Here is a 26,592-nt window from a genome sequence, read left to right as displayed (position 1 = left end):
AATTTGCTTGAATTTCATGACTAATAATGCTAAAACAAACATATATCATATAACAAAACCAAATCACCAACTATCACAAGCAATGGTGCAAAAAATCATTACATCATTTCAATCAGCTTCCGTATTAAGGCTAACAGCAAATGCCACTGATCTTAATTGGCTGCAAGGTCATCAGACTGTTTTCATTACCCATTTGTTTTAAAGCAGCAGATTGTGAAAATTACCATCATCTGAGGTTTCACTTTAGCTGAAAGTCTTCTATTTAAGTTGGGTGTGCAGGTTTCAGTGAGGCAATAGATCTACTATGACAGTCATAATGTTAGTTGTCTTTCACAACAGTGATCTGATATACAGAAGCATGTAGTACATCCACTCAAGAGATGAACTGAGGAGTAAGAAAATTAAAATTCAAAAGAAGGTTTAAAATAGCAATCTACATATTATAGTTGAAAAGGTGGACTTGCTCCATCAAGCTGGAGGTTGGAAAAGTCCAATATATACATGTACAGCAAATAGATTTCAGGTAAGTATTTTCATTTTTAATTTAAAGGGACCATACATAGGGTAAATTGTCTTTTAAGACTTAAAAAATTTTCCATGTTTTTGCTGATATCCAATACTTTTATCCTGAAGGAATATTATGTCCTTTGATAATTTCTAAAGACCACTGTACATAACTAAAAATTAGACAAGGAAAGCTTTGTAACTCTTAACAATGATAATAATAATAGTAATGTATTTATTTTGAGTCTAAAATCCATAAAATGTTCAGTAGACTTTACAACATATAAAATTTATAAATAGTTTATAAACAAGCTGATTAAGATATTTATACCTACTGAAACAGTAATTAAAAGTAAAAAGTAAAAAAATTAAAGATTTGGCTTAAGTACTGTTAATTTCTTTTTAATACATGCACAAAAGTCATAAACAAAAAAATCTTCAAAATGCATGTGTTCAGTTCCTATTTAAATGATCCCCGTGATTCTATTTGTCAGATTAAGAGATTAAGTCAAGTGAAGAAAAAAGTTGGTTTTCATAAAAACATATCAATGCATTGTATCTGAGTGTGGAACTTGATAGAAAGATGGTATGCAAGTATAAGAAAATTGTGTCTAGAAATAATATTTTAGTCCCCTTAAAAATCTTAAGCTAAATTTAAACAAAGACATTATAAAGAGAACAGGTGTGCACCAAAAACTGAGTCACCAATGTCTGTCAAAATGTCATTTTTTTCTTTCTTGTTACTTATGGTTGACAGGAATCAATCACAAATAAGAGCAATAGTTAATAATTACATGGCCCATAAAATTGGAAGTGACAGCCCGTCCTTGTGACATTTTTGCCGTTACCCTACCGGGACAAGAATGATAAAAACATTGCCTGATGGCAGCAATTAATGACGAACAGGCACTGGATAAAAGTACGTACCTAAGTCTGCTGTCTGTCCTGCCTGGTCACATGTCTGTTTGTGATGTACCCCAAAAGGTAGATCTGTTTGAGCTAAAACTTCATTGGGTTGTACCTTTATATTGTAGATCTCAAAGGACTACTTTGATTTTCTTCTTAGATGAGGGATTTTTAAAACCACAGATGAAAAGTGTTTTAAAACAAGTTTGCCCTTTGTGGACTCTGATTTATCTGTTTGGCTAACAGTACATGAAACTTGGTGTGCACTTTCTTTAAAGTACACTTTCAGATAAAATCTGATTTTTTTTTCACCTACGCACAACACTTTAACCATTAACATTGCTCCTTTGGAAATTATATATGGTAGAGGAATATAAAGCCTTTGAATAGTTCCCTAGAAGACTACTGTGGTACACATTCCCAAGACAAGGCAAAACTTGGACGTTGGTATCTCTACTTGTGATTACAGGCACATGTACATGAATGCTAAACAAGGGTGGATATCTCATACTTCATGGACCTAGCTGAGGAGTGGTGGATCAAACAAATAAATTGTATAACTGAGTTGTATAACTGGTTGTCCAGAACAAAAGATCCATGCATGGTGAACTCATGTTTTGCAAGATGCACCATGTCTAGATATTTCGTTTTTCACACCTACACTTACACCTATATTTCGTTAGGTTAATCTATCTATTAATTCAATCATAAATTCACGTATTTATCTATTTACTTTTCTTCAAGCTAGAATTAGGCCTTTCCACTCTATTAAGGGCAGATTTAGTACAGTGAGCACATTTAGTGCAGTGAAAAGCCTTCAGCAGATTGTGCCCACATTGCCCACCTGCTACAATTAAGTGGAGGTGCAATCTCAACAAATGCACTGTTCATCTCAACAGGGTGCATCTTGTTCATATACCACACACAGCAAATGTACTGACTCACACACGTAGCAAAAAAATAAATAAACAAATAAAATAAATAAATAAATAAATAAATAAATAAATAAATAAATAAAAATAAAATAAAGTAAAATCAAATAAAAACGTGTATCATATACTTGTTAGGGAGAAACAAATCAGAACTTTATCTTTTTTTACTGATGCTGACTGACAGTGGACATTTTATTGGGAGGTTCAAATGGTGTTATGCATGTGTCAATAGAAATAAAGGATACAACTAAACAATTTACCTTTTTTTAGCCATGATACTATGGCTACAGTAAATTCAACTTTATCTCACATAACCAAAACCAAATAATAAAAAAGCACAGAGCAGGAACATCACAACTACTGTGATATAACCATAACAAACTTTTTCCCTCAAGAGCCAAAATCAACAAAGAACATCGCAGTTGGCTATCCCTTAACTTGAAAGTATTCTGCCAACATTTTGGTAATCAAAACACATCAAGTCTCATTAAACCTTCTCATAATATACACTAACTCAATCATAGTAATTTCATGGGGTTGCATGTGTTAGCTACAATTTTCATCTTTTCTCCTGTAGAATCACTATAATCTCCCCTTATCTGTTACTGACGTACGCGTTCATGTACTTTTTAAGTTGCTGCTTCTCTTTACTTACAAATGTACTTTTAAGTTGCCTAGAGGCAATACGTTTAGATGATGCCCAAAAGCTTCTGTTGCACTCCATCTCTTGTTGACCTCCAAAACCCAACCCCAACCAGTTCTTGTGATAACTAAATAAAAGCAATCTTCGATCTGCATGGCAAATGCATGGATGTAGTAAAGTGTAAATGAAGAGGAAAAAACAGTTTACCACACGAAAAATGATAGCAAATGGTAAACAAAAACCTAAGGAATACTTAACAAGCTTATTTTCTTTAGAGGAGAGAACTCACAAAAGGTGAAAAGTGCAAAGAAAAATTAGCATACACAAACAAACGTGTATACAAACAAGTACACAGGCCTATGGCACAGTTTATGGGAAAAGCTATGGGTTTCCAGGGAGTAACTTGTTTATACCACTATGACATCATTTGTTTGGCTTCAAGGGACGTACAAAAATTGATAATACAATGGCAAGCTATTACACATTTTTTTTGGTAAATCTTATAAACAAAACAATATTTTTAGATATTAACAGTATAAAAAATAATAATAAATACCTGAGCATGCAATTTGAAATATTTTAAGTTCACCAAAAAGGCAACATTAAAGCTGTTGACCTCAGATAAATTATTTGACTCTCACCCCAAGAAACCAGCAGGCCTTTTACAGAACAGGCTGCAAGATCACCACAAACACTTAACCCTCTCTACAGAGGTGTGCCATGTCACAGTCCGGGCATAAACCACATAGGAACACTGTCTGTAAGTCCTTATTAGACTCTGATGTTTATGACAAATCTTTTGTTTTGATGGATGTCACACAGAGTTCACTTTATCAAGCTTGGATGCAAGGATTGGTTCAAGGGTATATGTAAGGTTTTTGGACTCAAATGACATACAGATTCCCTTGCTTATGTGCACTAAATCCTCTGCTAATAGTTCTGTGACTTTTTGTGAAAAGAAGCAATCACAGCTATTGGTCTGTGGTTGAAGTCAATTTCAGGTCAAAAGTTTTAGAAAAATCAATTAAAAAAATGTAAAGAAAAAAATCAGGGGTCCTTTATAAAAGTGCTTAGCATTATTAGATACCTTAATCTACGCAGGGTATTGTAAGCCTTTATTATCCTCCAGATACCGATAATAAGGGTTTTCTTGAATCTAGTTATTCAATAATGTGTCTATCTTTGTGCTGATTTAAAACAAAACAAATCCCCTCAAAAATATAAAATATCAGCATTTATATTTCTCATTGCAATGTATATAAGCATAGGGAACTCAAAGCTTTTACTGGAAATTTAACACCTCTCTATTTTTAGGTAAGATAGCAATTGGTATGGGGTGTAACTTCATTCCTGAACAAAATTTTATCACAAAAATTGTCATAGTTGACCACAACTAGAGTTCTTTGATGACACCTTTTATCTCCAAGCACTTTCATATTACACATAAGTAAATAAAGCCAAACTGCAATGCATAAAGCTAAGGCCACATTCACAACAGCGGACTAACTAGTCCGTGGATCAAAAAGGGCCAACCCACTTGAATGCTTGTTGCCTAATCCATGTGGGAAAGGTATTCAGTGTCTATTGGGAGATAAGACAGAAAGCTTTTGAGTGAGCTGTCATATTTGATCCGTAGATTAGTTAGTCTGCTGTTCTGAATGCTGCCTAAGAAAACCACTTTTGGTTGTGTAAAAGAGCTGCAGTAACCCTACACTTTTTTTTTTGGCAAAAAGTAACAAAACTCATGAAAAATAAATGTCAGAACTATTTTCACTGCTTCCAAGGGAGTTGAATGTTTCCTCAAATGAGAGTCTGTAGAATAAAATATGGCTTAGAGCATGGTTTGTGACAAGTCTCTCTTGCATGATAACTTGGTGGAAGTAGCCTTTCCAACCATCTGCCTAACAGCATGAAACACTGGAACTTTGGACAACATTGCCAAAAACTGTCCAGAAAGATCAAGATAACATAGCAACTAAGCTGGAGTACACAACATTCTCTGGGTGGTCCTTTTAAAAAGATATATCAATGCGTAAAATTCAAATTCCTTAAAGGAGGCAAAAAAATAAAAACAAACCAATATTGCTCATCAAGGATCAAGATTATAATGGTTTTATTACAATTCCCCCAAGGTCAAAAATGCATGAACCATTAAAAAAATCATTTGCAGAAATACATGTATAAGTTTGTTTTGAATTCCCTCATCCTGGCAGACACGTTAATTACTAGAGACCTTTATACTTCTATTCATAGCCACTCTTCAACATTCAAACCAGCTATATTGAAAGCTGTGGCAGATTCTATTTTGGTAAGATTTCAGAATAGTTCCTTTGGTCACACTCTTTTCTCTCTGGGTTAAAAAAGATGAATATGTACATTTGAACATTTAACACCTCCGACCCATCAGTGCCAGAACACTTTACATGATTAATGCTTAACGCTAACAAAACTAGCTTAATTGAGAGATACAGTTTAGAGTACAACTGACCTCTGAAAAATTCACATCTTTTTCCAAATTTTCTGGGCCATCTTCAAAGACCCACTGCCCTAAAGGCTATATCATAAATTACATCTTCTTTGGAACAGTATGGTTTAAAAAAAAAAGAAGAAGAAAGTGCCCATGATTTAATTTAAAAAATCTATCAGCACATTACGCTTGTCTAACATCATCAAACATGTAAAGGTCAGTGGCAAAACCAGTCCGTTACTCATACCAAAACAGGTAGGTTCTTACACCTACTTGGGTCAAACTTGGTCAAATCCCATTATGGTTTCTCATTGACCAACCTTTCAACACATACCTTCTACAAACAAGATCAAAGAAACAGAATTCTTATGAAAGGAACCGATTAATCAAGAAACAATAAAACTGCCTACAGTACAAGAAATAGGCTGCACAGTCATCAAATACATGTACACAGACAGTTTTCACAAAAATCATGGGTCACGTATTGGTTGCTGAGAAACAAATCAGAATTAGTGTTTCTTAAACATGTTCATTGATGTAGACTAACAATAGACATTTTGTTGGGAGGATCAAAGGCTATTATACTTCTTGTGCCCATATTTGATTCATGTGTGCAATAAAAAAATGTATTCAAACTTCTCTTGGAGTAAATTTATACATATATAAAAAATGAAAAAAAAAGAAGGAATTTTGATGTTTTTTGTTTCAGTTATCAGATTTATTTGGCATTTATTAATTGTGTGGAACCACTATTACATTAGGGAGGGAAAGGACTTCTCATTTTGTCTCTCTTTCACAGCCTCTTTTACCACCCAAGTATGAAACAAGCCTTGATAATCTTGTAAACCTCTCAAAAAAGTGACCTCAAAGACCCCTTTAAGCACAAGCAGGACACAGTTTATTCTTAAGGGTTCTTGTGATGAAAAAAAAATCCATCTGTAGGGAGTAATAAACTGGAAACCCAACTCTGTGCATCATGCATGCAACGCTGCTTCCCTCAAGGTGTTTTCAGAAACAAATGCAATGAGGCAGGAGTCTATGCCTTAATTGTCTGTATCTTGGAATCGGGGAATTCGTGGCAGTCCCAAATTCAAGTTTGCAGAAAAAAATTCAAAATTTAACCAACCAAAACTAGTGCAGTTTTAGACTTCAGCAAATAAACAACTTGACACCTTCAGAAAACACAGAAGAGGTTATCTTGCTTTTTAGTTGGAAGTAAATGATGTTATGGTGAAGGGTAATTAACTATACCGAATCCTTAAATTTATTTTTCTTTAAATTTTGCATTTAATGTGGTAAAATTTTATTAATTTTCTTGAAAGGATATGTAATATATATATATGTTACAGAAAAAAGAATTCTTAAAGAACATGTGACATTACACTGTTGCCATCATTTACTCTAAGGAGGTTTAAGTGAAATGTGCTAAAAGAGACAGATCCTCACAAGAAGTTGAAGGAAATGGGCTTCTGGTGCCACAACTATCTCCCTATCATTGCAGATGGCATTCTACTAATAATATGTAATATCTTATTGTTCCAAAATCGAACAGAATAATTCTGACCAAAGTCAAAACTGCAGAAACAACAGAATATCATTCAAATCAGGCTTAAATCCTTATCCTCAGAAACTGTAAAACATTTAAAAATGTAACTGTCATGTCTGTCCTCTGTTACAAGAAAGCTCTTGATAATACTGTTTATTATCACTAATCTTGTTTTGATGATGAGGAGATTTTGAAACGAATGGTTTTTCAGACACGTCAAATAACAAGCCTTGTTCCAGTGACATTAACAAAAACTGGACATGTCATCAACTTATTATATGATTATACCATTACTTAGATTAGAAGGAACTGAAAATGGAAACAAGATAAAGCAATATCCTTCATAAAAGTACATTTGCTATAAAGCTTATAATATGATCTTTTCTCGACTTATTAAGCTCAATATCTTCTTCTTATGACATCACCTTTATATAAAAAGTAAGCCAAAGAAGACCGTTTATTCTGTGATTCTTCATTTCTATTAATGGTTATGTTCTATTGTTGAGGTTATAAAGCAGACATAAAAGTACATATCTAATGCAATATATGTGCCAAAATGTGTGATTAATGCAACAGAAGAAAGATTTATTACCATAATGGCTCTTTCAGCATGATGAAACAATTCTGATAACCTCATTGGACAAAGAGAAAAAAAAAACTAAAATACCTGACAGGAAGTTCTCCACATTGTATAAATGATATGATGGCAGTTGTAATAAACCAAAACTAAGGATTGTAAACTAAAATACCAAACTTACATGAAGTATAACATGTACATGATTATATAAAAAGACAACATATTTTACAGGAGTTGTAAGAATTCTAACCATTTTTGGGTCATTGACTTTCATGCACCGTTGCTTCTAATTTCCTTTTTTTCTGAGGGAGAAGCACTATATTGGCAGGCTCATTCAACTATGGATTAATATCAATCTTTTTAATGATTACAAACACAGTAAAGAAACACTTAGATGTGATCTAATGCAACTTAACTAACACTGCTTTATCAAATTTGTTTGAAGTTCCTTGAATATGCCACAGCAATCTTTTTTCTGCTGCATTCAAGGTATTCAGAGAAGTCTTCTGAAAGGCAAAATAACAAAAATATTTTCTTCACAGAATCTTTTGATCATTCAACTGTTTCAAAAATTCATTAAAGGGTTTATAAAAACTTCACAAAATGTTGACAAGGCCACTGTGCAATTTAATGCCATAAAACATTACCTTTCAGGAGACCTTACGAATACTACCAATTTTATTAATGGTTTTTTTTTTTTCAACAGTATTGTTCTAAGAAGGCATACAAGACCTTCACTGCCTTTGAACAATAGTTACATCATGACAGGTTTCAAAAACAATTATTTGGTAGGATAGGTTGATCAATAATATGAAAGTTCAAGTGATGACATGGTGTGAGACGAAATCATCAACATTCACAATTCATAAAATCCATTGTTAAGAACTACACATAAATGACCCCACATCAAATGAGTTTTTTTTTTAATTGAAAAAGAATTGAATTCATGACCACTTTCACTACACTAAGTTGTAATATGGGAAAGTTTTTACTTCTTTTTACTTTCTTCAGGTTCTTGTCATTCATTTCAAGGGGTAATCAGGTACAATTAGAAGTTGCTACACCTTGTTGTTGTACCCGATTAAAAACCTAAGAAAAAGGGGGAAAAAAGCCAACAGAAACAGAAACAAAAACTACACCAAAAGATAAAAACATTTTCTTCCTGGGCCTCTAGGTCTAACTCCAAGTAATTCTTGACTCAAAGAGTGCAATGCTCTGCTAGTTCACACCCTGTACCAAGGCCTGGCACCCCTAGCTGTGAATACCCGCTGTCTGGGCAGGGAAATAGTGGCTATGTCTTCTGGTTCAATAGGAATTGAGAAGTGCTTACAAATGGCAAGTGCTGAGAAACAAATGGCAGACCACAAAGTTGCTGCACTCAAGGTACTTTGAGTGCACCACCAACACCCACACAAAACATCTCTAGACGGCTTTGCCTGTATAACTGATACTTGAAACAAATTATTCATTGAACACCAGTCTTTAATGACAATCATTTAGGGCTGAGGGAGGCCACATTTTCTTAAATATTAATATTACTGTATGATATGAAATGAGTACACTTAAATTATCCATGCAAATATTTGGCATCAACTCAAAAGGGTAAGAAAGTGTAGAGCAATTTGGATAATGATGCAGAATAACAATCTACATACCAAAATAAAATAAATAAATTGATTTTTTCCTCAAAAAAAAAAAAAAAAAAAAAAAAAAAAAAAAAAAATTCCAAGTTAATTATCCTATACATAAGCTATCTATTATTAGTCCCCTTCCTCATTAAAAAGTCTAAGTGACCTGAATAGGCAAGAAGGTCAAGCAGAACATTGACCACAACTTGAGGTCATAAAATACCCTTTAGAAGAGTTCTTAGCCATATTTTCTTAGTGATTATTCAATTACTTCAAAGCAGGCTCAAGACAAGTGGACTCATTTGTCTCACACCAGAGTAGAGCTTGTGTTCTCCTTTCCCTACACCTGTCAATATATCTGATATCCTAGGTGTTAATTGTACATTGATAGAAGCAAGATAATGTTACTACTACATGTAATGGGTCTACATGCTGGAGTACTGCATACATGTATATGCTGACCTTTGCTTGAGAGGTTTACATAAATATAAAAAAAGACATCTGGGTGATCCAGGAGTTCCAATAACCCCTTGATCGAGGGCAGTAAAATTAAGCTGTGAAATGAAATAATTAAGATTTGGCAAATAGTTTTGTTCAAATGATTAGTAGAGAGCATCCCAGGAACACAGACCTCTGGTAAGGAAACTGCCAGTGCCAGGAAACATAGATTCAATTGAAATTGTAGCCACTTCTTTTCTCTCCAATAATTGTCAATCTTGTAAATTTTGTGGGAGGAGCTTTTTGAGTAAGCTTATATTGTCCACTAACAAATGAATCAACACCAAGAAAACAACCTTCTTTGATGGCAGAGGCAAATAAGGTTCTCTCTGTAAGTCAGTTTCAATAGCTCTTAGAACGAGGCTTGAAACCTGTCACCATTCGTATATTGAAACAGTTTTTGTTCACATGACTACTATAACATAAAACTATGAAATGAGAGGAGGATATTTTGGAAGGCATGAAATGTAAAAAATATGCCAAATACTTAATTTATAAGCTTTATTAAAAGTATAACTATGTATTTTGAGAACTATGAAATATATATAAGCCATGTTAAAAGTACATTTCTAAATAGGCAATTCCTGGGGGTAACCATTTATAACATGTGATGTTACTGGAAAAGAAATAAAAACTGAGAGTGGGAAGGTGAAAAGAAAGAAAACATCATGCAAAATGTGGGTTTTGTTTCTATTTTTGGAAATATCTAACTTAAACCCCCACATTGAGATACCCAGTAGTAAACACAGACAAAAAAGGGTCACATTAACAAACATGGGAAGTTTCTAACCACATTTTACAAAAAAAATCAAATCATTTTGCATTTAAAAAGGCCACTAACTCTCGTGAGAGGCATATACTCTAAGAAACCAGGCCATTTTCTCATCAAACTCACTTTGCCTCTCCAAAGCCAGAGATGATAGTGCCGAAGGTCTGCTGGGGACTCCCACGTGGAATGTTTTATTGCATGCAAAGCAGTCATTTGCTGTAAACTTGAGGCAACCACATCAAACCTCTCTAGACAGTATTTTGGGGCTGATAGTAATTGTGAATGCTGTTCCAAAAATGGTTTATTTTGGGCACTTTGCATCTGAATAAAAGACACCTTGGCAAATTGTATAGCTTGTTCTTTGTCGTGCAATCACAGAACAATTTGGCTTTTGATAAATGTTTGGTTCAGCTGAAAGAAATGAAGGGCCATAGTAAAGGGAAATGTCATCGGAAACCTTTAATTCTACAAACGCACAAAGAGCAATAGACTGAAATGAGTTATAAAATGCATCTGCCAGCAAGTGAAAACTTTTCATAAGAGTATAATTTTACTTTAACCTATGAGAGATATAAAAACCTAAAAAAAAAAAAAAAAAAAAAAAAAAAAAAATGTCCGGTACAGATTTAAAACTATGAACAAAACATAAATCAAAAATCAATTTACATGGAAATTGGATAATGAAAGAGACCACCATTAAAGACCCATTAAAAGTACAGGCGACACATCAGCAATAGGCTTGCAATAGTATTTCCTCATAAAACAACTTTTATCTATCTGTATAAAGTATAAAAGTAAAATTAAAAGTGATACTGTGAAGTGGAGATAAGTATCTCTGTCTCCAGGAAGCGACCTAAAGACTAAGTATTGTCATAAATCTAGAGTGATCAGCCATTTTCATCTTTCGACTCCTAGCTGTATGAAATGCAGCACTTGAATCACCCCTCCTACCAGACTAAAAGGCAAACAAGTTTTCTCTTCATGCCAGAAAAATTACTTCCTTTTGGCAGTGGAAACAAGAACAAAAAGAGTCTCAAAAATCTCTTCTTGGCCCTGTGATAAACTTAATACCTAGTTCTTGCAGAGGGCAGCTTTTCTTCCTTGTTAGTACTTTCTTGTTGTTCCAACAGGACTCTTGAATGAGTTTCACTATTTTAACAGATAAACCAATTAAGTATTTTCTCCTAGAGGTAAAAATTTACCCTTTCTCTAAATAATGCAAATTAATGCCTTACATAATATCTTTTTAGCCTTATTTGCCAGAAAACATCTTGGAAAAAAAATTCAAGACCTGAATATAAACTGAATGACCCCATTCAGAATAGGTAACTAACTAGTTCCGAGGGTCAAATATGGCGACCCACTACAAAGCTTGCCTTCTAATCAGCTAAAAGACACTGAATAGATATCCTGTGGGGAAGTATTCAAGTGAGTCGTCCATATTTTACCCTCTGACTAGTTAGTCCCAAATTCTGAATGAGGCCAATGACAGTATAGCATTCAATTACAATTTTTACTTTCTATAAAATGTTAGACCCTCTGATGCCAAAAGTTCAGCAAACATGAAGATTTTGCATGCAGAAGCACTTCAGTGAGCTTCTGTTCTCATGAGATAACCAAGTCAAAAAAAAAAAAAAAAAAAAAAAAAAAAAAAAAAAAAAACTTTTCTGAAGAAAGCTCACACATGTGCATTGTGACCAACTTGTACTCACTTGCTTGAGCAGCTGCAACATTGAGAATTGAATTAGATACGGTTTTCTTAATTCAAGATGTGTTACTTTTGGAATTTACACTTATAGCTCCATCTTCTTGGTTAGGTCATACAAATCTACCATGCATAGCGGACATTCATTTGCAAGATCTCAAAGCCAAAACTTTCCATAGATTGCCCTATGCTGCATGATGGCCTTAGGGAAGAAAATCAGCCCTGGGATTGCAGTATTTGGCATATTACAAGTCTAAATTATCAAAAATGTGTATAATATTTCAAGAAATTATTTTAAAAAATGTTATACACTTTCCCTTGTATTTCCAGAATTTTAGAAGTGGGGATCATTTTCTGAAAAAGTGGACCTTTTGACCCCTTAGCCAAATTTTATAACATTCTAAAAGTTCTAAAATTTGATAAAAGGTGGGAACACCTTTTTAATAAATCTGAAATGTTACCTAAATAAAGAACTAGTTTCATTTTATAAGAACAAAAATTGAACAGCATAATTATTACTTGAAATTCTAGTCATGCAAAAAAGAGTATTTTATACAATACCAAACAAAGTAAAAACATAAAACACAATTTCTTGTGTATAGCACAATTTCTGTATAATCTATCAAAAAGTCATCAAGTGGTAAGGAGAATTTGTTGTCCAATAAATAGAATGCCATTACAGAATGATACAATAATCTTAAGCAATAAGAAGAACCATTTTCTTATCATGTAGCTATTTCTCAGAAAAAGCTATTACATATAATATCCCCTGCCTCTTGCGACCACCTTAAAAACAACAGTATTACCGACTCCAGGAACACCCAAGGGATCAATTTGACTTAAGCCGAGCTTGGCAATCTTGCCAGAGCTTTGTTTAATCACTTTATGACATCCTATCTTCCTGATCTCTAATTTCTTTCCCATCTCTTGCAGTGACACCTGTGATCTCCACTGCCTTAGTTCTACAGAACACTGGAAACATCTTACCCTCAAGGGCTAAAATTTGCTGAGGTGAATTAACGTTTTGCCAAACTCTGCCAAAACGACTAACAAAATTAAAGGTGCTTTTTAAAGTTGATTAGCATTGTTTGTTGCTCCAGTTGGGTGATAAAACATGCATCTTGTTATGGTCAGAAGATTCCTTGACAGAAACATTGCTCCAGGGACAGGTGCCAACGTGGGATATAATACTTTGATTAAGGTTATTTATTCCTTCACTAATAAGGGATAGAGCCATGACTAAGTAGGAATAATACCTAGACTAAGTAAGATTATTTATACCTTGACAAAGAAGGGATAATACTATGACTAAGAAGATATAATAGCTTGACTGCTTTCAAAACCATGTAATTTCTTTCAATGTACCTTCTTGAATACAGTAGATAAAACAGTTCATCAAATTCTTTTAAATTCACAATTGGTTTTCAAAAGATCTAAGGTCAAAATTTTCCCTATATTATTCCATTTAAGTAATTGTCTTCAGTTTTTATATAGAGATCTTTTTTTTTCCCTAATGCATCAAAGGAATACATATCTTAGAAATTCTTTATTTAAAGCTGCAGAATACTGGATATAAAAAAAGAATGTATTTTCAAGATAACCAAAGTAGAGGATAGTTACAATTATCTACATGTCAAATTGTTCAAACATTAAAACATTGAAACCTGGGAAATTCTGGTGGTTAGCATGCCCTTTTGGCACTAGTTGTACAGTTCTGATTTGCTACGTGTTTCTTATATCAAAATCAAATTATTTGCACCTGGAATGCACCTTCTTGTCCAAACAAACCAATGTTTATTAAAAGGACAATAGTTCATGGGAGGAGCAAAAGTCGCAGTAACAAGCAGGTCTTTAGGCGATCTAAATTTTTACAACCCACGCTCTTGCTGCTTCTACTAAAATGTTACTAACTTGACTTTAATGTTACATGCAGTGAAGCCACAATTCCACAGAGCAGTTTGGACCAGGCTTGAAACAAAATTTAAAAAAAAGCCACTGAGAAAAGCTCCAATCCTGTATTTTAATCAACAATGCATATATTTGATTTAAAGAAACTGTGGGCAATGAGATGCCTTCACTGTTCATCCTGGAAGAGCTTATATAACCAACACCAATGTGTAAGTGCCCCTTTGGAACCTAAACGTTTGTTCCTGATGTCTCAGTGTAAATGTTCCTCTTGTTATAGAGAAACCTACTTTCCAATGATCTACTATGTCCGGACATCACCTGGAGGCAACAGATCAGGCTCCTAATTGTTAAGGAATACAGTGCAACAAGGTACCACAGTAGGGGCCATGTTAGATTACAGGTACCTTCCTCCTCCACAAGTCTAAACTTTTTTTATACAAAATTACTGGCATTGGTCTGACTTCTACCTACTCCGAACTTTGCATGCATTACTTAATGTAACTGCAGGTTCAAAGTCTGAACTCATTTAAACTTTAGTTTTAGTCAAATTTGCCATTATATGATAAAAATGGTAAACATTTAACATTTGGCCCTTGTCACTCATACATGGGTATTTTTTAAATATCTTTAAATGGTAATAAAGGTATTTCCTATCTCTTAAGGTGTATAGTTTTGAGTCTACAATACATAGTATTACTTCATGTAAACTGTTGCCACTTGATAGAGTTTTATTTTAGCTGCAATTTCAACATTTCTACGCTATCTTCACTGTGTAAAGTGCGTGCTTCCTTTTCAAATGCCTTGTACAGGCGCTTCTATCAAACTTATTAGACACGGTTCTACAAATCCTATTGCTTAACCTCCATGTGCAAATCACAGCAACAGGATGTGCAGTGGCAGATCGCTTTCTACCTGAAGCTTAAGAAAATATCACCAGTCAAAGCTAGGAGAGATGAAATTAACACCATTCTAAGGTAGCCAAACCTAGGCAGCGTGCTTGCATTGCCTCCAAAAAGTTCAACTGTATGGTCACAAACCATTTTATTTTTTTGTCTGACTTTTTGCTCCATACTGAAAGATTTACATGGAATCCAGGATAGTATATGAGTAACAGTATTAAGAGTAGTTATAAATTTAATCAAATTGACCTCTCTTAAATTTGTGATTGATCAAATTGCTGAGTAGCAGCAGCTATGGCTTTGTAGTATTGGTATTAAGTATATGTTGTTTTCACTTTGCATCTCTAGCAGTTCAGAAACATTTTGTGAATGAAAAAAAAAGTCATCCACTTAAATGTAACATAGTCAGATATTCATGAAATAAAAGAATTTAAAAAGAAAGAATATCCTAAAATCAATAAATGCCATATGGAAATGCCAAAGCTTTGTAATTTAAATCTTTTATAATGAAGAGAGTATTATTAGATTCCAATATCTACTGCACATTGAGGTTAAACCTGTGGGAGAATGAATGGAGAGGACACTTATAGCTTTACAGATTAATAAGAAATCATGTGTGTAAATGGTCATTGAATTACTTCGTACTGTACACCAGATGACTGCACCAGCCTGAGTGAAAAAACCCTGAGCTAAAAAAAGAGTAATAAATACCACAAAGCTATATGATAACCTATGATTTCAACTGACAGAAAACACTTGAAGATTAATCTTTCATTTTTTATTTTTGCCATATTCTAAGAATTTTGGTGGCAAGTAGGTATCCAAAAATAAAAAAGGATCCCTGGAAGTTTTAATGTTGCAATTGAAGGATTACAAGTGGCATTTAAAGACAGCAAGTAATTATATATAATGGACTCAAGTGTCTATAATACAGACCAGGTGTCCCAATCTACTAGCAAGCTAAGTGTTTTGTTACCTTATCATCGCGGCTAACCAATTCAGATACTTAATAAGTCAAAGGATTATCAGTTAATTAATTCTTCTAAAAATCCATTTCAAGTAGACCTGAACTAACATGTGCTGATATGTAGGCAAAGTGGTAAAAAATTAAAGATTGGTGACTGTAGGGCCATTCACACTAGCAAGTAAATCGAGGTCCAACAAACCCAATGAAAACACAGTTGAACTAGAGGAACGGAGAGGCGATACCGCCTCCGGATATAGTACCACCAGCTGGAGCAAGCGTATTCATGTGGAACCCCCCCCCAAAAAAAGAGACACCACCACCAGTCTTGTGCTTGACAAGCTCTATAAAATGCAATCAACAAGAATTCTCAAAATATGCAAAAAAAAAATATATATATATAACCAAAAATGGTACAATCCAAATTCAGTTCATCATAAAAAGTAGGTCAAAGGTCAATTTTAAGGTCACAGTAAATTGCCCGTATATGACTTCCTATTCAAGTTCAATAGTAACTATGGACCTATCTCTGCCAGGTTTGGAGTTAAAAGGGAAATAAATTAGCAGAGTTCAGTTCATGATAAAAAGTAGGTCAAAGGTCAATTTCAAGGTCACACTTAGATTGCCAGTATATGACTTCCTATTCAACTTTAATAGTAACTATTGACCTATCTCTGCCAGTTTTGGAGATAAAAGGGAACAAAAATTTGCAAAGTTCAGCTCATGGTGAAAAGTAGGTCAAAGGTCAATCTTAAGGTCACAGTAAATTGCTATTGACTTTCTATTCAAATTCAATAGCAACTATGTGCGTATCTCTGCCAGTTTTGGAGATGAAAGGGAACCAAAATTTGCAAAGTTCAAATAAGGATGAAAAGTAGGTCAAAGGTCAATTTCAAGGTCACAGTAAGATTGCCAGTATATGACTTCCTATTCAAGTTCAATAGTAACTATGGACATATCTTTGTCAGTTTTGGAGATAAAAGGGAACGAAAATTTGCAAAGTTCAGTTCATGGTAAAAAGTAGGTCAAAGGTCAATTTCAAGGTCACATTTAGATTGCCAGTATATGACTTCCTATTCAACTTTAATAATAACTATTGACCTATCTCTGCCAGTTTTGGAGATATAAGGGACTAAATGTTACAATTCTGGAGTTACAATAATGTGCCATAAATTTCGGTTGAAATTCTTAAAATGGGAGGTGCTCAGAAGTTCCAGATGTTCAAATTTCATGAAATAATGTCATTTGTGACCAGAAGTTGTCTGCCTCACCAAGCCTTATGTTTTATTTTCCTGGGGTTCAAAATCTATTATCCATTACCATACTGCATATTTTGCTTTCACCACCACAATGTACTTTTTAATACAGCATAACACGAAAACCGTATGAAATACAAAAAAAACGGAGACCACTTCCAGTGTTGGGCTTTACATGCTCTACAAAATGCAAAAAAGAACAGGTCTCTAGCATTAACGGTTCCCGAATTAGAGACAGTTTTCAGTTTCGGTATCTTATGGCCGCTACTCCCGTGAAAATGCACCGATTGACCCCAAATTCACGGAGATGAAAGATGACCCGAAGGGTAACACTTTCCAATAATATTATTGGTAAAGTCTGTGTAGTTTCTGAATATCAGGGCAAATCAATTTTTTTTTCGTAAAAAATTTCGTTTTTTGAAAATTTTGGCCCATTTGACCTTGAAGCAAAGGTCAAAGATCAAATCCAAGGGCATATTTGAAATCTCCACATATGACTTTCGGTCAGCCATCTGTAGAAAATTTTCCCATAATTCCTTCGGTAGGGTAGATAATTGGCATTGAATTTTCAAAAATTTTGACAAGGGTGTATTTCAACGAGCGTCATGCCCAGGTCAATGCACCGACTGAGACAAAAAAACCTGGGGGTTCAAGTTGAGGTTATATGTGACCTAAATCCAAGAGATGGGGACAGGGGTCCTTGCGGTCTAGGAGGAGAAGTGGTAACGGTGACTTGTATCCGGCGCCAGTACGCGGAGCCGGCAGAGCTGGACATGACAGGTCGGGACTAAAACCATTGTCACTGCTCAGGGCAACAATTGCCTCTTGTAAATCATACTTCCTGTTAAGCATGCGCATTTTTGTTCTCAACAGAAAGTAATGATATGAATAATATGATATGAATAAGCGCTGACTGTAAAGTTTTTATGTAAAATATTTCATTTACTCAAAAAGAGACAAATATATCCATTAAAAATGCGAATAACATACAATAACATGTGAAAAATGGAATTTGAAAATTCAACTAGACAGCAAAGCTGCTAAATATACAGACACCATACAGGAAATAAGGCAGCAAAGCTGTCACATGTTCAGACATTATGCAGAGAAAAAATGCACAAAAAACATTTTGGCTAATTTTGATGCACTGTTACATAATGCTTATAGCACTGTTACATAATGATATAGCACAATCACTCTTACTCTCTTACTTTTTGTACAACAGGTAACATAGACATTGAAAAACTTGCAAGTGATTCAATTCTCTATGATAAAATAGCCACTAAAAATGCTAATGTGCGAAAAAATGAAAATTTACACATAAAAAACAGAATAATTACAGATAATGTGAACTGATAATGCTGATTTTTGAAAGCAACCTGCCACTACCCAACAAAGCCACTCAGTAAATTTAAAGTAAAACAAAAATATGAATTTGAAGTTATAGGGTGAACATCACCAAAATTGTACAAAAAGCATAATAATTACAGTAATTGTACACTGATCATGCCAATTTTCAAAAGCAACCTGCCTCTTTACCAAGCAAAGCCACACAGTAAATTTAAAGTAAAAAAAAATGGTTTGGAAATTATAGGGCAAATAACATATGTCGGATAGTGACAGTGATGGCAACAATGATGGTGCAGACAGACAGACCAATCAGAATATATACAGACACTTACAGAGTCTGTACATAAAAATAATCGATTGATTTACCAAAAAGAAAAAAAAAATCCAAATGATAAATAAAATAAATCTAGGTATTCACATAATTGTAAAGTCTACTGAACATATCTATATGGAATTTAGACTTAAAATAAATATATTATTATTATATATTATTATTATTATTATATATTATTAGGTCTAAGGTTCTTAAAGCTTTGCAGACAATGAAAATTCTGGGTGATACCAGTATACTAGTAGACTTGCATCATTTGACAAGATGATTCACTATTACTGCTGGTATACATACAATCAGTTTTCTGTAGTGAATCCTAGTCAAGGCACATTAAGTCTATAACAAATAGCTCAGACCACCTGGACTTGTTACGGAGATGACAGGGGTGAGTTTCAAACCATTTGTCTGACATATGGGTACAAAATTTGATGAGTTACAATGTTCAAATAAGCTACTGTGTGTGTGTGTGTGTGTGTGTGTGTGTGTGTGAGAGAGAGAGAGAGAGAGAGAGAGAGAGAGAGCAGTTTAATGAGCAATTAAGATCATTTGTACAACTCTCTTTGTAGAAATATACTAATGTTTGACAAGTTCAAAATTCTGCTTTTGAAAATGTAAATAAAAAAGATTGAACATATCTGATTTTTATTAAAATGGCATCTGTCCTGCAATTTCACCTGAATCTGCTAGAAAAAAAAATTATCTATATCTAGCACCTTATCTGCTTTTTGATGAACACTTTCGAAGATATTTTTGATGCATTAATGCATCCTTTGCCATCAATTTTTTCTACTTGAATCCCTGTTTTGATCCAAAAATGTTCATGTTGACACAAATCATATTAATAAAAAAAAAAAAAAAAAAAAAAAAAAAAAAAAAAAAAAAAACACTACGTGCTATTTGTGGTAAAATCATTGCCACTATAAACAACTTGCAAAATTGATAATTGTGAGATATTCTTATGTGAATAATTGAGTACATTTAGACTGACAAAATCAAAGGCCTTTGAACAATACCTGTATACTACTTTTTGCTATATTTACAGAGTAAATGACATTGCTCATTCACATTCACTCTATCCACTTTTGGCAATGACTTCCATTTGTATTAATATCACATAAATATACATTGTATTAATAAACATATGACAAAATAAGAATCTAATAATTTGCACTACCAGGTACTACCCCACTGATAATTAATACAAAGCATTTCTATATATAATCAATCATGACTACTGCTAAAAATGGTAAACACTCATTTTTAATAAAATAGTGATGAACAGAATGAACAAAGAACCATGACTGTCAGCAGATAAGAGTGTTTTTCTATTTTGGGTTCAACAATTTTGAAGAAATAAATTGTTTTGAACATGGTATGCTTCTGAAAATATAGCACATAAGTGTTTATTGCTGTAAAGGTCTCCCTTAATCAACAGAATGCAATAACCTGATCTTACAAAGTAAGAGACCTTCTGGAAGTAATTTGGATTACATCCAATGGTGCAAAATCTTAAGATGTTGATTCACTATGATGTCAATGACACATGCAGGAAACTGATTTTCTGAAAGTGCTAATAGGCTGTGAAGTGCTTTGATAGCAAAGCCATTTTTTCAATTATTATATTAACATTTTGTACAGGGACAAAATCAAGCGTAACACTGTGGCATTTTCTTTTTTGTTTGTGGATCTCGATTCAGTAGTGGTCATATCTTAAGGACAATCCTACACAATTGGAACCATGTTGAAAACACAATTACACTTATTATTACATCAGAAAGCAGCTGGCAGGTGCTTGCTGTTCAGCAACAGAGATCTGATTTGATTTCAAAAGCCCCTCCATGCATATCATTTCCACTTTAGTTGTCCCTTTACGCAGGCATATGAACAGTGGGGGATGAACATCCTGGTTTAATAACACTGAGGACAACATTATCTTGTGTGGGCACATTTTCCCCATTCCCAATAAAAAACACTTCTTTTCAATTTACACCTACATGAATGAAGAGCACTGACCTGGAAGGGGATATCAATGCTTTTTATATCCATATTACATTTCCTTACAACTAAGTTGCATTAAAGAAATTTGATTTAATACTATCTCAATAACGACAAGGGCAAATTTGGGCAGCCCTCTGGGTCAGCTTTTGGATGTTCAAAATTTTCTTGAAAAACATTTTTTTCTTGAATTACTATTGGCCAGTCTGAGTAACCATGTCTGTTTCTGAGCTGGATCAATCAGGTAGGGCTTTCAAAATGCAAGTGTGGCACGAACCAAATTAATACAACAATGTGGTCTGTGGTTACTACTTATTAAATATATATATATCTGCCTGAAGTGTCCCAAAGTAGTATTTTCTACATGTCCCATCTTTCCCAATTCAGACCCTAAAAATTGATAAAACCCATCAAATAAAGGCACCTGATGTTGGTATCTTTTTTGTAATGTACAGAAAGACAGTACAAACATCTGTTTAAAACATGGAATCGATGGTGCAATGATTCGTAGATAGTATAATTTTTTTCTAGGGTAAAATTCAATTAGGCACAAAAGTCCCAGCTAGGGTACCTTTAAACAGAAGCAAAGCACAAGAAGTTGACTGGATTACCACCATGTGGAGATCCCTTACAAATTTCCTTGCATAAATTATTCTTTGAAATTCTTTATCTAAAATACAGCACTGTATCATACAATCTATTAATTGCCTTTGAATATTGTGAATCAGGGTTAACTGCCATGCACTTTGTTCTGCCTGAGAATAAATCAGGTGAAAAACTGAGTGAAAAAATATAGAGCGCTTTCACAAGACACACTTCCATCACAGAAAAATGAAAATTTTAAAAAATGAAGAAATCTGTATTTAGTTGAAATTGTTATCAAGTCTGTGCCTCCTGAACAACTGATTTCAAATCATCATCTATCCTGAATATTTCATCAAAATTTGTGATGAAGTTTTTGAGATATCTCGTCCGCTAACAAAGAGACCACACACAAACCAAAACCAATGGAAACAGCCTGAATCATTGGCAGAAGTAATAACTTCTTAACACTGGAAAACTGACATGCAAATGGCCAAAGTTTTACCTCTACACAAAAGGTTTTTATTGATATATTTTCTGAACTACAAGTACTGAGATACATAAAGCTCAATATACACTGTTAAGAGCATCTGATCCAGGCAGCCGGATTTTGCTTTAAAAACACATGCACATGCACTGAAAGAGAGAAAGAAAGAGAGAGATAGAGGGATAATTATTTACAATTACCAGTTTTTTTTTTACATATAACACTAGAGGCTTTGTCCATTAAACCCATCAGAATTATAGAAACTGGTGGTTTCACATAGAGCTAAAAAATATGCTGGTGATGCAAAAATTATCTCCAATAGGACTTGGTGAGTTAATCATGATTAGAAGCTATGGTGAGTTGATCATGATCAGAATATTGTGAGCTTATCATGATGAGAGGACCTGCTGAGATGGGCCTTAGGCCCTATTCCCATAGATACCACCAATCTACACAGATCGATCCAACTCTGCGGGAACTTTCGCTGAATGCAATCAGTTTAACAGATTGACACCCCTTCTGGCATTATGTAGAATACAGAGAAGCTGGTGTTCCCACGAGTATGTTGGAAATAAGAGGAGACATGTCATTAAGTTATGCTAATTGCACTCAGCGAGAGTCCCTGCAAAGTTGGATTGATGGTGTCTATGGCTGTATTCCCAGAGCTTTTAGAACTATCTATCCCCACGGGGAGTCTCACTAGATTACTGTCAGATAATCCGGCTTAAATGTCCGTCCGGCCTACTACAAGCTGTAAGGGGGTAATTAACTTTCGTGTCCGCTCGGCTGACAGCTATTTAGCGTGAACCCCCAGGAAGTTAGGTCGATCTAAAGTAGATCGATCTAATCTCTGGAAATGGGGTCTATGGGAATGGGGACTAAGTGAGTAAAGACAGAAAACCTGACTTAAGATTCAAATTATGGACATGATATTGCCCTCAAATACTTTATTATAAAAGCTTAATATTTGTTGTAATGAAGAATGCCTTATTCAGGAGATATTGAAGAAAACTGTATAATAGGATTTCACAGTTATTATCAAGTTCTTTAGCCACTCCTTTCTCCAAAAACAGTAGTTTTCTTAGTCAATGAGGTCTCTTATTAGTAGAGAGAAAAGTTAGTTTATAGCCATTAAGTTAAATATACACCTTATTACTTAAAAAGACAGTAACAGTGTTTTCATATGCAGTCTAATCTAATTCTTTGAGTTACTGCAGCAAATCAGTTCAGCCTGTCGATACAAATGACATATCTAAGCACCATTTACGTAAACATTATTCTGTAACATTTTCATTCCATTGATTTTTTTGTATGGTATTTGAAATTCGTGGAATATTGTTTCCATAATTCATGGTTTACATTATTTTCATTTCTTTTTGTTCAGTAATTGAACCTTTCACCCCAACTCAGAAGAACAATACGTGCATGACAATATTGCATGATCGCAAGTAATTTTTGATTTCTAGTTGATTGGTGTTCCTCCTGTTCATCTACAGTATGGCCAGAATACAGACTTTGCATGTCAAACACTGACCACGCCCCTCATACTGTTCCCCTCTTCAAATCAAATTTTTGCTTTGTTTGATAGTCCAACTGATGAAACGTAAGCAGCAATCCCATTGGACACTTCATGTTAAACAAGTGTCATGAATGCGGCCTCATGGTACCGTTTTACAATATTTAATCAATTAATTGTTCACTTGTCACTCTTCTCAAACAGCAGTCACGCAGAGATAGTATCGCAACAAAGTCATCACCTAACTGGAGAAGCAATTAAATAGTCTAAGCACACAGACAAAAAAACACAGATAAAAAAGCTCTGTTTGAATTCCAATTAACGAGAAAAATTCCATTTTATGCATTTCCACTTTATTTTCACAACCACCATTTCATACATGTACAATCAATTTCCTGGACATTTGTTTGAAGTGATAAAACTATTGCCCCTGTAAAAGCTGGTGCTTCTGGCAGTGAGTGTTTTATGCATGTGGTTACTGGTAAGTACATACAGAGCTCCATGTAATGGAAGCTGGCCATATTTTAAAAGAGACTTGAGATGCAATTTACATTTACTGTATACAATTATATATATATATATATATATATATATATATATATATATATATATATATATATATATATATATATATATATATATATAATTTAGATAGAAACCTAAATGCATGTACAATGTGTTTGTACATAACAATGAAAAGTACACAAATACATACAAGTATTTATAATTAAAAAAGTTTGTAAAACATTCAACTGTTGCAGAAGTTCTGGATAAACATTTAGGTTTAGAAAGATCTATTATCATCTCCTCGAGTTAAGAAAGTTGGAAGGGTTTATGTAGCATGGTTTTTCTATGTATTAACTGGTCAATAGGTTTGTCAAATAATATACATTGTCAAGTAAATACTTTGGCACTGTAAAAAATGTATCACTATTACCAAACATATCTTGAACAAATGGGTCCATTCTACACATTCTGTTGTTAATCCAGAGTTTTTTCAACAGCTAATATCACAAAAGAAAGCTGGCAAATAGCTAGACCAAAATTTTGGCCTGCTTCAGTTCAAGATACACCAGCTATATAGCAGTCGACTTAAATGAAATAAGTTTTGTTGTCCAAAACATTAACCATGTATTTCTGGATATAAAACAGGTACAATGTTAAAACATGACTGGGTTGTTTCTGATTTATCTTGGGTTAAACTAAAATCTTTGCCTTGAAATTCAGAGCAATTTTCTGGCTAAAGTGCTTTTTCTTCTTGTGGAACAGGTTCCAAGTAAGAATAATCAGCAATCTGGCCAAAGACATTCAGCTAGGAGGATTGTTTTTCCTGTGTTAAGCAGTCAAAATAAATTAAACACTTGACACTTAAATATAAAGCTCAATTAGCAGTATGTAATAACTTAAAGGAAACAAAAAGGTTTTTCTGCACAGATCAATACAACAAAAAAGAAAAAAAACACCAACAAAGTTAGTCTTGAAAGATTAATGAATGACTTAGTACACAAATAAATAATACATGGGCTAGCTTTCTCAATCAGCTCTTCCTGGTAAAAAATGCAGTAGGTGGTATCACATAATGAGATCTAAACTTCCTTTGTACTATAATTTGTCAAAAGGGCCAGATAAGCGACACAGCCACTTGCAAAAGTACACTTAATGGCTTTGTTTTTACAGTCTTTATTTGGTCTCCCAACTGTTTTTGTTCATTTAATGGAAATGTCTTGAGATAAAATTTGATGCTTATGTTATCTAAGTTAAATATAGGAAATTGTATCTAATGCATCTTGAAGCGTAGAACGTCATGTTATTCTGTTGTTGTTTGAGACCTAACTATTCTGTTATTGTTTGAGGTGTAACTGTTAATCTATACACGACTAAAATGGCAATTAAATGTTATCCAACAGGAAAAGGACGCCCCATATTTCTAAGAACACTTTCAAAGAAAGTTTACCGAGAACTTGAGAGATTTCCAATTTTGTTTCATTAGCACCAAAAACAACTGTTTGGCAGATTATGTAATGAAATACCAATATGCTTGGTAACAAAGTCTCTAAACCAAACAACATCAATACACAGACATTATTAACTTAGATCAGAGCATATGTTTTCCCAGGTTATTTATACAATATCTGTGAGAGCCTCTGCTTTTTGTGGCAGACGCTCTGTAAGCAGGTAAGCTGTAATCTCGCTAGAACCAAGCAGGCCTTGGGTCAGGTGACACTGGTTGCTATAAAATCAGGTGGTATAGAGATATAGGGGTAGTGCAATACATCTGACTGTTGGGTAAGTTGTTGAGGAAACGTGCTAAAAAGGTCACCATTTTCAGTAACCCACGTAATCGAACAGAGCAACAACATATTACTACCTCAATTGTCAGTACCAGCATATTAAGCTAAATCTCTAGCCGCCCGAAGCCCCCACATGCCAGAGATTACAAGAACACATTGATGGGTTATTAGATTGAATATTTTTCCCCGATTCTTGCCTTAAGTATGGTTTCGACTGAGTTATTACTTGTACCATGACCCAAGAGAGGCTGACATTTCTGAAAAATTGAAGGGTTAGCAAAAAAGAGAAGGGGATAATCATCTCCAGTGAAATAAGATTGCTGCTTCAATGATTGAGTCAAAATCAGCTTTCTGTCAGCCGTAAATAGTGGCCTAACAACTAGCTGATCATGTTTTCAAATTGTCGGCTGCAGTTAGCTGTGCAATGCTGATGGAAATAACCAGGCCTTAAACAAGTGTTCTTTCCAAGGTAACACTTATAGAAGTCTGGTCAGGAACAAGATTAACAACACTGATATGAAGCTTTTGCGGTTAATCACTTTGTACATATGTGTTTCTTCATTTTTTTCCAGATGTTGTCATGACAGATCACGTTCTGAAGAATAAACTGAAGAGAATAACGGACGAACTGAGGTAAGATATATCTATAATATATATTAGCTCTTCATTATCACTTGATTTTTGTTTTTTTTTTCTAATATTGTATCTTTGCTTCTTCAGTAAAAAAAAGAAACAATAAGAAAAACCTTTCAACAAAATGTTACAGGAAATTTACTCAAACCATTAAGTTATTATTATCTCAATAACAAAATGGAAAATGTATGTATTAGCAACATGG

At 34.1% G+C, this 26,592-nt stretch overlaps 2 protein-coding genes across 4 annotated transcripts in view; one reads left to right on the top strand and one right to left on the bottom strand.

Annotated features, from left to right (window-relative positions):
- The window catches only part of LOC106167632 (epsilon-sarcoglycan-like), a 97,933-nt gene that overhangs the window by 26,464 nt on the left and 44,877 nt on the right, over positions 1-26,592 (bottom strand). The gene's annotated exons all lie outside the window — the stretch shown is intronic.
- The window catches only part of LOC106153587 (G protein-coupled receptor dmsr-1), a 65,644-nt gene that overhangs the window by 13,121 nt on the left and 25,931 nt on the right, over positions 1-26,592 (top strand). The window contains exons 1-2 of one of the 2 annotated variants that reach the window (XM_013527564.2): positions 25,629-25,749; positions 26,327-26,387. The gene's annotated coding sequence lies outside the window, so the exon portion shown is untranslated. Of the gene's footprint in view, positions 1-25,628; positions 25,750-26,326; positions 26,388-26,592 lie in introns of those variants that run through there. The other variant, XM_087015798.1, reaches the window with a different exon arrangement.

This window comes from Lingula anatina, chromosome 1 (genome assembly GCF_051362555.1).
Source record: "Lingula anatina isolate TDL-2025a chromosome 1, LinAna3.0, whole genome shotgun sequence".
NCBI classification, from domain to species: domain Eukaryota; kingdom Metazoa; phylum Brachiopoda; class Lingulata; order Lingulida; family Lingulidae; genus Lingula; species Lingula anatina.
The sequence above is the reverse complement of the archived record's forward strand: the minus strand, read 5'-3'. Positions and strand labels throughout refer to the sequence as shown.